Consider the following 14,405-nt stretch of genomic DNA (forward strand, 5'->3'; position numbering starts at 1 on the left):
GAAGCTAACTTTGATTTTTCAACACACCCAACAAGTGCGAAGCAACAGCAATAGTGGTGAGGATCAATTACAAAAACAAAACAGTGAGTAAGAGCGGTGCAGAAATATAATTTCCCATAAAACTCACCTCTGGAACGAATTATAAGGTCCCATCGAACATTTTAAAGGCTAGAGAAATTATCGTTTTTCGCCTGGGTGGCATCATTGGTAAAGTCTCAAAAGAGAGCGGCAGAGCAAATGGTGTCTCTATATAGATTCCTACTCTATGATCTGGGAGTCCACTGCGGTGTCAGTTTTGAGGATCAGGTCTGGTACCAGGTCAGAATACATTGTAGTTAGCTACCTTCCCTCCTCCCTCACTGGTCAACCGTTACAACCGATCCTCCCTCCAGAAGGTCCACCGTTACCTTGTGACCGCCGATCCACCTTCCCCAAGGGTTAACCGTTATTTCGTGACCACCGATCCTCCGTCCCGACCCAGCGCCGTCGCTGTCCGGGTCGCCGCTCGGATTCCCGAGTCGATTCCCCGGATAATTAGCGAGCCAGGTCTCAGCCGTCAATACTTTAACTCTGTATCCAATTTACCAAATAAGCCTAAGCATATTGATTTTACTGAAGCTCGTACGTGTCTTACTCTGGGATCGGGTTGAATTCTCTTACAGCAACCACTTCTGACATAAACAAATCGAACTGCTGGATCCCGCTGAACTATCTCGGCCAAAGCAGGACCGTTACACACACCGTCAATCCACTGGCGATTCTCGTTTAAGAGGTCAAGTGTTTTCTTATTAGCATTCTCCATACTATACTTTTATATATTTTTCAAGTGTCCACACCCAGAAAAATTGAGAACGGAAAAAGCCGAGATCGGTTCTTCTCGGTTTTAGTATTGTGTCTTCACACATTTTTCTTCTCGGTTTCATGACGGAACCGATGTCGATTTTAGTATTCCGAACTAAAATCAATCTCGGTTCTGCGGTTGTTGACGAGGGGCGTGAGGGGAAGACGTATAAAAAATGAGAGTGAGAGGAGAGAGACTCCTCTCTTGAAATGACCGCAAAGTTATCGAGATAAGCGGCGTCTATATGCCTGAAAACTCACTTCTTTGTATAAGCCTAGTACTCAGATCGGTTAAGATTTTCACTGGTCGAAAAATCTTTTTCTTTGTAAAGTGACCGTAGTTTTCAAAGTTCACCCGCAATACATGTAGCATGGACTTACTGACAAGCAGCTGGGTTTGTTACCAAACGGAAAACCAATTAATTAGAAAAATTTAAAAAGGATAAGTCTGCTTGTACACAAAGCAATTAAATTAAACGAATGTTATTATTTATTATAATTATTATAAATTAAATTTATTATAAATATTATAAATTAGTAGCTTAAAGCTTCGTTCTCGTCCCACGGATGCTCCGCCATCTTTACCGAGCCACCGCAGCCCAGCTCCGAGTCCCAATAGGCATATTGGACCTTGAGAAAGTGGGAGCCGGAATGGGAACGGGATTGATCCGCTGATGCTGCAGGAAGTCGCCCAGCATCCTGGCAGTGGCTGGCTATGGCTTCTCCAACTGTTTCTTAGCGGGCGCCCTAATTTCCTCCTCCCTATAAAAGCCAGGGGTCCTATAGCTCCGCTTAAGCTGCCAAGTAGGTGGTGGTGGTAACGGAGTACTAATGGAGAGGTCGTCGGAGATCATATTACTGGCCAGATCTTACTTGTTTTGCGAAGACACGCCCGGCAGGATATCCATGTAAAGAGCGAAGTCCCACTTGGCATGTTCCTTCACACTGGGATTCTTTAGTGGATCTCCTCCAGCACTTCATTATTGCTTCCTCTGGGTGAAATCCCACAATAAAGGGCTTGGACTAGGCATCCTATTTCATCTGCACTAACCTCCTGCAGTCGATTTTGTGGATTTTTTCCATTTTTGATTTTAAGTTTCCATATCGCCTTTGCACGAACGCCGACAAAGATTAAATTTCTTATTCTTTGGGCCGCGGCTAACGGCGTTCATCGAAATTCACTCGCTAAGTCTGGTATTTTTTCTGGTATTCCCTGAACTCATCTGAGTACCGCGCTGAAAAACAGACCCGACGTAAAACGTTAGCCGCGTATTCGCCACTCGCTCACTCCTATGGTTAGCTCGCGGTTTTCGTCGATGTGAGTACCAGGCTTTAATGCTAAAATACAAATTTTAGCTAAAATGTATTGTTCTCATCATTATTATTGTTCTCACGCCCACAAGCCGCCGACAAACTTCAAAAAATCGTAAGTATGAACGCGGATATCTCGAAAACTATCAAGGATAGAGAATTCGGATTTCAGATTTAGATTCCGTAGCCTTGTAGCGCAGCGCAAGTTTGTTACGCGAATATGCCACGCCCACTCTAACGCCCACAAACCGCTCAAGCCTGTAGCACCCACAACGCTCATGCTAGAAAAAAAATGTTAACTGAAATGTATTAGTCTCGTCAGTACCTATCGATTGACCAAAAAGTTTGCCACGCCCACTCTAACGCCGATTACGCTTAAATCTGTCTGCCGCCCACATAACCATATATTGTGTATCAAGGGTAGGTGACGCACTACAATCTCGCTTTGCTGCTTGCATATATATATGACAGTCGAGGTACTCGACTATAGCGTTCTTCCTTGTTTGAATGTGACAATGTCAGAAAAAAGTAGTATGAAAAAGAGAAAAAAATATCGAACGAATGCAAATTGAGCTATTTATATGTTTGTTTTATGTTTTCTCTCAAAAATTGCTGGTTTTTCAAAAAGTGGTAGATAATTAGTTGTTTAATATCGCCGAAGTGGCACATTTCTTCCCAACGGGAGTCACTTCCGCGATCCGAATGCGATATCGAGGACGATCGTTTTCATCTTCTAGAAGTCACTTAATAGTGCCTTCCGCGATAGACTAATAAACTGGGGCATTTATCCCAAACCGCCCATACAAATCAAATGTCTTACATTTTTTTTACACTTCCCTGCTCTTTCTCCCAAGCTTATTATTTTAAAATAAAAAAAAATTATTTTATTTTTAAAGCCTAGTACTCACATTGACGAAAACCGAGAGCTAACCATAGGAGTGAGCGAGAGGCAAAAACGCGGCTAAAGCTTTTCGTCGGGTCTGCTTTTCAGCGCGGTACTCAGATAAGCTAAGGAAATACCAGAAAAAATGATGAACGCCGTTAGCCGCGGCTCAAACAATAAGAAATTTTATCTTTGGCGGTATTCGTGCAGAAGCGGTGGGGAATTTAAAAATTAAAAATGGAGGAAAAGCCCCAAACACGGCTAGAGGAGGTCAGTGCAGATGAAAAAGGACGCCTTATCCAAGCTGTTGCCCATTATTGTGGGACTTGACCGACAGGAAGCTATACCACAACGAGGCAAATCCGCAGAATAGTTGAAGTGCTGGACGAGATCCACTAGAGAATCCCAGTGGGAAGGAACACGGGACATCGCTCAATCTCCGACGAGCTCTCCATTGAGGACTCCACCTCCACCAGCTACTTGACAGCTAAAGCGGAGATGGAGGACGCGCAGGCTTCTATAGGGAGGAGAAAATAAGGTCGCCCGCTAAGGGACAGCTAGAGGCCATTATTAGCCAGCCTATTGGGACTCGGAGCTGTACTACAGATGGCGCGGGAAAGATGGCAAAGCATCCGTGGGACGAGAATGAGGCTTTACACTACTTATTTTCATAAATAGAAACATTCGTTGAACATTCCATTTATTTTTAATTTAATTTATTTGTGTACCTCCTTTTTAAATTTCTCCAATTGATTTGTTTTTCGTTTGGCATCAAGCCCAGCTGCTTGTCAGTAAACCCATGCTACATGCATTGCGTGTGAACTTTAAAAACTTCGGTCACACTACAAAGAAAAAGATTTTTCGACTAGTGAAACTCTTAGCCGATCTGAGTACTAGGCTTAAGTCTTGTTATGCAATCCTTTTATTTTTTTGTGACACCTTTCGATAGGCGTATCACTTGTTGCGATCGGACCATCACAGTAGATTTTCATTTCTTCGTGTATATAATAGTAGTCGCCTTTGCAAACTATCCTGTCACTACGCTGCTACCACGAACCGTCACTACGTGGACTACCGTCCACAGTGATTTCTTCAAAACGCTTAGGTACCAAAATATTTATTAAAAAACAAAAAGAAAAGACACTGACTACTTATAGTATTAGTATATTGCCTTAGATATTCCCAAAAATATTTGACCTTACTTTATGGGGTCGGAAACGTCTCCTTCACTGCGTTGCAAACTTCTGACTGAAATCATTATATCCTCTGCAATGGTATTAAAATATGATTATAATATGTATTATAGTATATACATATATTTTTGATCGGGATCACTAGCCAAGTCGATATAGCCATGTCCGTCCGTCCGTTCGTCCCTCTGTCCGTCTGTTTGTACGAACGCTGAGATCTCGGAAACTACAAGAGCTAGAATGTTAGGATTTGGCATGAAGTCGCTTGGGCTTCATGCGCAGCGCAAGTTTGGTTCTTCAGGGTGCCACTCCTACTTTAAAGTCCACAATCGTCCATAACCCTAAACCGTCTAGCGCACACATTTTTCTAAATTTTGTAAAAATTTAAAAGCGACTTTGTTCTTATTATCAATACCCATCTGCATGCCAAAAATCGGACCATTCAATATAACCAAACCATAATTAATAATAAGCAAACTCAATAGATTGCGAGAGGGCTGGAGATATATACCCTTCAGTTCTGCAGTAGGGACGCGGTGACATGGCTCAAGGCAAAAAGCTTTTTTTGTGCCTAAAACGCTGTGCCGCTGTTGACGTCAGCAGAGCAGTCGGCGCAGCGTAGAAGACTGCCCACGAAAACGATCGTGCAACAAAGAGAGGCAGATATTCGGATATTTCCCTCTCTTTCTTGTCTTATAATCTGCTGCACTCCGCGCTCGCAGAGACAAATTTCGGCTGGTCCGTTATTTTTTTTTGCGTCTCTCCGTTATGTTCGGCTAGCGACTAATATTTCGGCGGAAAAATTTTCGTGGAGAAGCGACATGTGAATGCCCTAATATTTAAGGAGCATTATTGTGTATAGAAAAAAACAACTAATATTGTTTTATAAAAGTAAACTATTTGATTATAGTAAAATTTAGAAAATTGAATTTACTTATAATGTTATATTTACTTATTATACATTCTTATTACAATATAATTTTATAGTTAAGTTATAGAAATTTAGTCCGTTAAAATTGATTTAAGTATTTAAAACATTTAAGTATTAACATTTAAAAAAAAATCGTATTGTATTTTTTACTCAAGAAGTAAAAACTATATAGTCGGATATATTTCACTTTAGAAAGGGTATAGGTGCAGTGGCACGCGCCAACAGCGAAGAGAAAACAAAAGAAATCTAGTAAAGGGGTGAGAAGACTTGGTGCATTCTGTTTGAGTGATTGAAAGGGAAGCATCCATTTTAATGGTGCGCAGCAGAGTTACTTTAATCGTTTAGTTAATATAACAAACACAGGTAAGTGCTACATTAAGTTTAAGATGTTGTGCATTGATCTTAGTTTAAAGTACGTAAATTTTGAAGGTATTCAATGGGTTCCGTTAGCCGAAAGTGGATGACGAAATGTTTTGTGCCAATAAAAATTCTGCAACAAGCTATAAAAGGTAAATATACAATTAAACAAATAAAACGCATTTTTTAAACATATGTTTTTTCAGGAGCGTTGGCCAAGGATTCAGAGGACCCGGACAAAGGTTTAAGAACGGCGATGTCTAACGTTAAAAATAAGCTTACGAAGCAAAAAAACAGAAACAATAATTGTACAATTTTTGAAAATCTAAATAGTACCATATAATTAAAATGAATTAAAATAAAATGAATTAAATTCTATATTTTTTTAATTGAAAACTCAAGGAAAAATTCTGATTTTCACAAGTGATTCACTTGGGACGGGTCCCTTGCAAGTGATTTCACAAGTGAAAACTCAAGGAAAAATTCTGATTTTCCCAAGTGTTTCACTTGGGACGTGTCCCTTGCAAGTGATTTCACAAGTGAAAACTCAAGGAAAAATTCTGATTTTCCCAAGTGATTCACTTGGGACGAGTCACCGGCACGTGACAGGCCATACGAAAAATGAGTATAAGGAACAAGTGAAATCCCGTAGGACTTCGAAAAATTTTCATTTGAATTTTCACTTGTGAAAATGCGGACATCCCATACAATTTTCTATATGGAGCGTCACTTGTTCTTCACTTGTGCAAGAGGACATGTCCCACGGGATTCACAAGGTGATTCACAAGTGAAACTTTTTTTTTGGAACTGAAGGGTATGTACAGAAAATCAGCTGCTTACGGAATTTTACTACCGCCACCTAGGTTTCACTTTATGTGGCGTGTTAGTGAAATCTCGTAAACAGCCGATCGGAATGAACGATAGATGGGGCTTTTTTGTTAGCTGAGTAACGGGTATCTGATAGTCGAGGCCGTCGACTATAGCGTTTTCTCTTGTTAAAATTGTGTTAGTGAAAAATCGGTCGCAACTGTTGACGACATAAGCTATATAGTCAAACTAAACAAAAGTCCAGACCTAATTCGTGTTTCAATTTGTTACCAACCCTTTCAATTAAAATGTTCGTCCACAACTTGGTCGAAAGTTTTTCTGCAAAAAAAATTATGGAAGCAGAAAGTTTGCAACAGGATGACCGGGAATGGTGCCCTAAGCCTCGAATACGGCAATCCCACAAAGTGCTCTTCAGGTTGCTCATAAATGCTAACTGACAATCGATAACTGTCAGACATATAAATCACGCCGGAGCCAGCGGCCAGGTGGCGCCACCTAGGTGTTATATTTGGCTCCCAAAAGTGTGACCGAGTCCACCGAAAATAGAGCGACCACAACCAATTCAACTTGTAATACATTGATGCATTATTCAGCTGCCCTAGAAGCTGCAGCTTAAAGCACAACTTTGCAGCTTTGGCCACCAAAATTAACTATGTATTTAACACAAAACAAGAGAGAACGCTATAGTCCATGCCATCGACTATTAAATACCCGTAGCTCAGCTAAGGGGTGATGGATATATACAAGCAAAATCCCATTAACTTTTTCCCAAGACATGGAACATCTGCCGTGGCACCCTGCTGAAATAAACTTGGGCTGCGCGAAAAGGTCAAGAATTTACATGCCAAATCCCAACTTTCTAGCTTTTACAAATTCCGGGATCTCAGCGTTCATACATACGTACAGACGGACATGGTTAGATCAACTAGGCTAGTCATCCTGATCAAGAATATATATAAACTATAATTTATAATTTATAATATATATATTTTACTCTACGAGTAGCGGGTACAATAATACAAAAATTGGCCAGATCGTACCACTATATCCTTGAGCTTCCATAGGAAGGATAAATAGTTAATTTTTATTTATGAATAATTAATTTTTATTTATGAAATCGATTAAATTCTGTAAATTCGATGATCTAATGTCATAAGCGGTGTCTATTTCGAAAATGATCTTTTGAACTGCGTACCAAGCTTGCTCTGAGGCTTCCGGGTAGCTCAACGAGTAAGACATGAAACACTTAAAACACAAATCTATGCTTTTCAGGAAGGAGTCACACTTTACCAGCGACTTGTCAAAGTAAACAAAGAAATCTAAGAACTCCAGCCCAGACGGTGCGTGAATACGATAATTATAGATGGCTGTATGGTTGATCCCTTTAAATACTTTTACCTGACTATATTGTTGATACGACCTTCATAGTCATTCAAGCTTGAAAGCCGAAATAATAATTATGTAGTTATGACAACATTTTCTGCGTAAACAGAAAACTTACCAACGTTGGCGTGTTTTACATCAAGTAGTTGTCGCTTGCAGTCATCGTTGTGGATGTGCCGTCTAAAATATAACAGAAATTTGTCCGTTAAGCTATTCCACCTATCGAACAGGAGATGTGTCTTCCCTCGGTAAAGGAAATCAAAATCAATCTCGATCTATGGAAAAATATACAATACATAAATCACTCTTATAATTTTGAAAAGAAAACAGTAAAATAGACAATCACCACTAAGAAACCTAACTAAACAGACAATCAAATAAACGTATGTATGTAAGATTACCAAAGAAGAAAGTTTAGAATGACCTAATTTTGGCCAGTCTTGCATGAATTCCAAATAGCTTAGCGATTTTACATCTTCTTGGCTAATTTTATAAGTTTTTTCCCAGTTTCTACAGACTTTGCTCCAATCCGATGAGTGATAGTCCCTTGTCGTAGTCTTCAAAATCGTGTGGAATATTTTCATCATGTTCTTTGCCAGATAAAACTTTGCGACATCTGTTCTTATACTTAGAATAAGATTTTCCACTATGTTACTATGTTACTATGTTTTTTCCCCCGAGGAATAAAATAATAGTCCATAAAATAAAAGCAGATTGTGTAAAAATAGAATTGTGTGGTTTTTGATTGGGGTTTAAGTATTACCCGGCTTTTCGCTTCACAAAGAAAAATCTCGTCCAACAACTTTGAAAAATCTGCGGTTTGAACAACAATAATGTTGCGGAAAATCTCTTCTATAGTTATGTTTGTTAAAATATATCTTTGATTTTCCGTCAACACTTTTTGTTGAAATATATGAAATTTGTTGTTAGCAAATATTGCATAATTTGTTTTCCGAAAAAGTTAATTTAAATAAGGTGAGATTCCATATAAAAATTCACTCGATACTTGTTCGGAACAGCGATCGGCACTTGAGACTGTAAGATTATTTTAAAGAGAAAAATTTAACTTAAAATATCTGTATTTCTTACCTTTGCTTTCTTCCACCCCGTCAACCTGAACCTGAAGAGCACGCGGAGCCCAATCGGTGGGATGGCCTCTTTAATTTCATCGTCATTTATGTATTGAAGGCACTCGTAAAAAGCCCCGGCACCTAAAACAAGAAATAATTTTACATTTATGTCGTGCTTAAGATGGCTGCGAATAACAATCATAATCTATTACATATGTACATATACATATATTGCATACGCATATGTATGTGTACATTTGAGGTTGTCGTGTAGCACTGTGCGTGCATGCAAACAGCGCACTATGGGGACTTTGACCTGTTTTTTTGGCATAAATTAATAACTCCTGAACTACGCAAGGCATTTTGATAATTTTTTTTCTAGTGGTGGACACACCACCCCCGTGTCGCCGAAATTTATGTTCTTCATTTTCGATTTCAATATTATAAAAGAAGTCATAATCGTCTTCTTCATAATAATCTGCACCGTCTACAAATTCCTTTGCAGGTTTAAAGTCGCATGATAGCAATGCAATGACTTCATGTGGAAGGGAAAATCGCTTATGTTTTTGAATGCACCTATTTAAATGTAAAGATGAATTGAAACACATCTGTGAATCCACAAAATCCGTTGTGCTTCCTTGCATGATGAAGTCTTCGGACATGTAAGTTTTATTCCTCGCTTCTGCTGCCTTCTCTCCAAAATACCCGGCTGGAAGAACTGTGTTTTCTAATAGTTGTTTAGAGCGCACTAAAATTTTGTGTACTGTCGCTGTCATTGGAAGCCAGGGATATTTGTCCACAATGAGTGCTCCAGTTTTATGGCAAAGCTCTTCAAATTTGTCTAGGCTTAATGGTAATTCACATGATAAGCTAATGAGGATTATCCTCATGTGCAAAAGTATTTGGATGACAACGCCTATAATTTCTGAAAAAACTTTATCGTTATTGAATGCTTGGCGAGCAGTATTTCCAACATTCATTCTTCCGAATCCGCCTTGATTTGGCTGATCCACCTTTAACGTAAGTCTCTCCGAAAACAATTTCCGGATGTACTTTTTTCTTTGCGAAACCAGAATTTTATTCTCTGGACTCGTAATTCTCCACTTTCGTACGCTGATTTTGTAACCAGTATGGAGTACAAATTCAAAAAATCGAATCTAGGTGTACAGCGGACTTACCACATGTTTTAAATTGTCCAAAACAGGTACGAACTGAAAGCATTTAAAATTGTTGTTCATCAGAAAATCTTTTGGTGTCGCATTGTAAATGGGGCAAGCTTGGAATGATTTTGTGTTCGTTAATGCATTGAGTACTTTGCCGTCAATCACTGTTAGATAGAGACTAAACTTTACAACAATGATTTGCTTGTCATGGATTACCTTGCATGGTATTAAATTTTTAATTTCCTCTTGTATATGTAAGTTTTCTTTCGTAATAACATCTCTTGATTCTTTCAAAAACTCCAGTTTTACGGGTCGACAAAATCATATGCTTTGCGGGGTACGAATATTCCACAAAACATTGCAAGCCGAATCTATTAGGAGAAGAGGAGTAACAGTCGAAGCAAACAGTGATGAATCGTCGGTATTAGGCTGGCAGTTACTGTATGCCTGGTTGTAACTTGCTTGTCCCGTGCTGCCATCAAACCCATAGCTCAATATTAGTTCGGCCGATGAGAGGGTTGTTTTCTGGTATTTTATAGACGTTACAATAGTCTTGATGACCCACTATTCTCACCGTGATCTAGAAGATCTTGCAGGGCAACTTTTGCAACGGTATCTGTTATTGTAGTATTGGCGGGTCGGCAATGCTTTTTCTTTTCCGCTCCAATTTTATAGTGTGTATAAATGTCTGCATTTCTGGTCCTTGCGTCCTCTCGAATTGCAATATTGATCTTTTGTGAAACTTTGATCAAGAATTAAAGCCAAAGCCTTTTTAGCGGTACAACGGACATAGTTTTGTACGGGATTGCTTAAAAATGTCCTAAGAGTTTTGGCTTTTGTTGGACTAAGGGGAAGTACTTTTAGGACGGCAGCTAGATCGATGAGCCCCCGTCTGCGAGAAGCTATGCTTGTCGCTTAAATCAGTAATTATACCCGTTACTCGTAGAGTAAAAGGGTATACTAGATTCGTCGGAAAGTATGTAACAGGCAGAAGGAAGCGTTTCCGACCCCACAAAGTATATATATTCTTGATCAGGATCACTAGCCGAGTCGATCTAGCCATGTCCGTCTGTCCGTCTGTCCGTCTGTCTGTCCGTCCGGATGAACGCTGAGATCTCGGAAACTATGGGAGCTAGGCTATTAAGATTTGGCGTGCAGATTCCTGAGCTTCTTACGCAGCGCAAGTTTGTTTCGGCACAGTGCCACGCCCACTCTAACGCCCACAAACCGCCCAAAACTGTGGCTCCTACAGTTTTGATGCTAGAATAAAAATTTTAACTGAAATGTATTGTTCTCATCAATACCTATCGATTGACCCAAAAAAAAGTTTGCCACGCCCACTTTAACGCCCACAAACCGCGAAAACCTGTGACGCCCACAATTTTCATGCTAGATAAAAAATTTTAACTGAAATGTATTGGTCTCGTCGATACCTATCGATTGATCCAAAAAAAATTTTCCACGCCCACTCTAACGCCCATAACGCTTAAATCTGTATACCGCCGGTAGGTGGCGCATTTTAATCTCGCTTTGCTGCTTGCATATCTCCATATAGCTGAGTAACGGGTATCTGATAGTCGAGGTACTCGACTATAGCGTTCTTCCTTGTTTTGAATTATATTTCTGCGCCGTTGAGAAGGCTGCTGCATCCTTCTTCTGGCCTCTTGTACCTTTTAAAGATAATGTCAATTTTGGGCGTCCAGCTAATTTTCTTTTCGGCTTTGCTCTGCTTTCGTTTCCAATTAAACCTAAGCTTAGATTGCTTTCCATCCAATTTGAATATTTCACTGTGAACTTGTCCATTTTTCTATGGCATTTTTGCCATAGTATTGATAAATTTACCGACAACATTCGTGTTTTCTTCTTCAGACAAGTTTCATTCATTTGAAGGAAACTGTCGTTGGTGTGCTCACAAATTAAAAAGAATACGGCACTCTGGTTGTTACGGCCGCACTTTTGCGTGCGCCAAACATCTAACAGGGCCGCATTTCCAATCGAGAGGTTGCTACCTACAAATTTAATTTTCGCGAAAAGTCGCAAAAATCGCAGTTTAAGTCTGGATTCTTTCAAATAGGAATTAATCAGTCTACAACATGGTCTAGGACACTTACTCAACAAATTTTAACATTTTTTGAAAACTTTCTTTAAAGTTGAAATTTTGTTCCAAAAGTTACACGAAGACTTTACCCCCTAAATTATTAAATTGTTAGAACATGTTCTAACATGTTCTTTCAGCTTGTAGCAGCTGAGTTTGACAGCTGTTATTTTAACAGTGGGCTGTTAAATTAACATTTCTGTTATGTAACATGACATTTTGATCTGTTCTTAATTCGATAACATCAATATATCGAAATTTGAAATACTTGTGAAAATCACATTTATGCCAAAAAAAAACAAGACGAAGGGGTAAACTTCCGTTTAGCTCCAACGCCCAATATTGTTCAAACTTTCCATATCGACGTGTTTTTGGGTCCTGATTACGGGAAAAAAAATCAAAGTTGGCGCAAATAACGGAATCTTGGAAAATAGCGGTAAAATCCGTAAATTTTTTGTTTTTTTCCGAAAATATAACGAAAATCAAAAACTGTTTCAGACAAAAACAAAAGATATTTATAAATCGGATCTTTTTTGTTATAATCCGAAATCTTAATGGTTACCGAAAAAATCCTGAAAGAAATAGTTTAAATTTTAGCGCAGGGGGGCGACTTGGACGTAAAGTGTTCGCTTCCTTTAAGCAGCATAATTACCGTCTTACTGGTGGATACGTCAACACTGACTTCCATCCCCCACGTTTCAACGATGGACATTAGTTGCGCTCTTTTTGTCTCCAGCGCGAGTCGGGAGTTTCCCTCGACAAGAATCAGCAGATCATCCGCATACGCACTCAGTGTGCAGTATGACTCAAGGCGCCGGATCAGTACATCCATCAGCAGATCCCAAATAAATGGACCGCTGATTGATCCCTGCGGTCAGCCTCTAGTTACGGGGACATCAACTTCCTCGTAACTGCTTCGGATAACTGACCTTCTGCCTGAGAAGAAGCTCTGCCATAAGCCCATCTCTCGGTATCCTAACTCGGCCAAGCGGCGCAGTGCAGCACTCCATTCCACATTGTCGAAGGCTCCCTTAAAGTCCACGAAAATGCCGAGCACGTATTTCGCAGGGCTGGCGTGAATACTGCTCTTCACGTGCATCCAAGCATCCTCCAGACAACGTCATTGGCGAAAACCCGAACTGCCACCTGCAGTCTTCCGAAAGAACTTCTCTCACACGATCTACCATGATGGTCTCAAGCACTTTTCCGAAAACCGGAAGCAGGCAAATCCCGCGGTACGACGATGGCTCACACCTGTCCTTGTCGGGTCCCTTGAGCAGAGCCACCACACGTGGCCATTTCCACTCTGCAGGGAAGTACCCCGACCGGATACAGCTGGAATACATCGCCGTCAGATGCTGAGGTATATTGGGATCAGGTGTTGTTTTCCTACGAAAGCAAATTTAATATTTTTCGATCCGATGGCCGTCAGAACGAGTGGAGAAAGCCAAAAACTGCATTGGATAAAATAAATTTGGCACCAACAGTGAAACACGGCGGCGGAAAAGTCATGGTGTGGGGATGCATGTCATCTGCGGGTGTTGGGCAGTTGGTACTTATAGAAGGAATCATGGACAAGACTTATTACCTCAATATTTTGAGGGACAACATTAAAAAAAGTGCCTCAAACCTAAGCATGCCGAACTCATTCACTTTATAAAAAATAAAAAACTAATAGTGCCATTCAGTTAATAATCTATTATTTAACCAAATACAAGAAATATGGAATCACAAAAATGACACACAAGCCTGAAAATAACATTTAAAGTCAAAAAATGCAAGTGTGCCAGCACTTAAGTGCGGGACTGTAGGTGTAAAATATTTTTTTTTTGCGAAACGTTTAACTCCGTTCCCTTCGGCATTTTGTTAGAGACTTACACCTAGAATGACACGAAAAGTTTATGTTTTTCCCCGAATTCGGTCTTTAAGCCTAGTACTCACATCGACGAAAACTGCGGCTAACGCTTTTGGTCGGGAATGTTTTTCAGCGCGGTACTCAGATGAGCTAGATGAACGCCGTTAGCCGCGGCCTAAAGAATAAAAAATGTAATCTTTGGCGTTGTTCGTGCAAAAGCGGCGTGGAATTTAAAAAATTAGAATGGAAGAAAAACCCCAAAAACGCCTAAAGGAGGTCAATGCAGATAAAAAAGGACGCCTAATCCAAGCTGTGGCCCATTATTGTGGGATTTCAAGTCGGCAGAATAGTTGAAGTGCTGGAGGAGATCCACTAGAGAATCCCAGTGGGAAGGAACATGCCGAATGGGACTTTGCTCGATCTCCGAGGAGCTCTCCATTGAGGAACCACCGTACTCCACCTCCACCAGCTACTTGGCAGCTAAAGCGGAGATGGAGGA

General features: G+C 40.1%; 1 long non-coding RNA gene across 2 annotated transcripts; it reads left to right on the forward strand.

The window, feature by feature from the left end:
- The first annotated feature begins 4,733 nt into the window (after positions 1 to 4,733).
- LOC139353465 (uncharacterized) lies at positions 4,734 to 5,890 on the forward strand. 2 transcript variants are annotated; one of them, XR_011604754.1, is made up of 4 exons: positions 4,734 to 5,115; positions 5,348 to 5,518; positions 5,585 to 5,664; positions 5,719 to 5,890. It is a non-coding gene; the product is annotated as an uncharacterized lncRNA (long non-coding RNA). The 2 variants fall into 2 exon arrangements; XR_011604753.1 differs by lacking the exon at positions 4,734 to 5,115 and having other exon boundaries at positions 5,172 to 5,518.
- The last annotated feature ends 8,515 nt before the right edge of the window (positions 5,891 to 14,405 follow it).

Source organism: Drosophila suzukii, chromosome X (assembly GCF_043229965.1).
Source record: "Drosophila suzukii chromosome X, CBGP_Dsuzu_IsoJpt1.0, whole genome shotgun sequence".
In the NCBI taxonomy this organism is placed as follows: domain Eukaryota; kingdom Metazoa; phylum Arthropoda; class Insecta; order Diptera; family Drosophilidae; genus Drosophila; species Drosophila suzukii.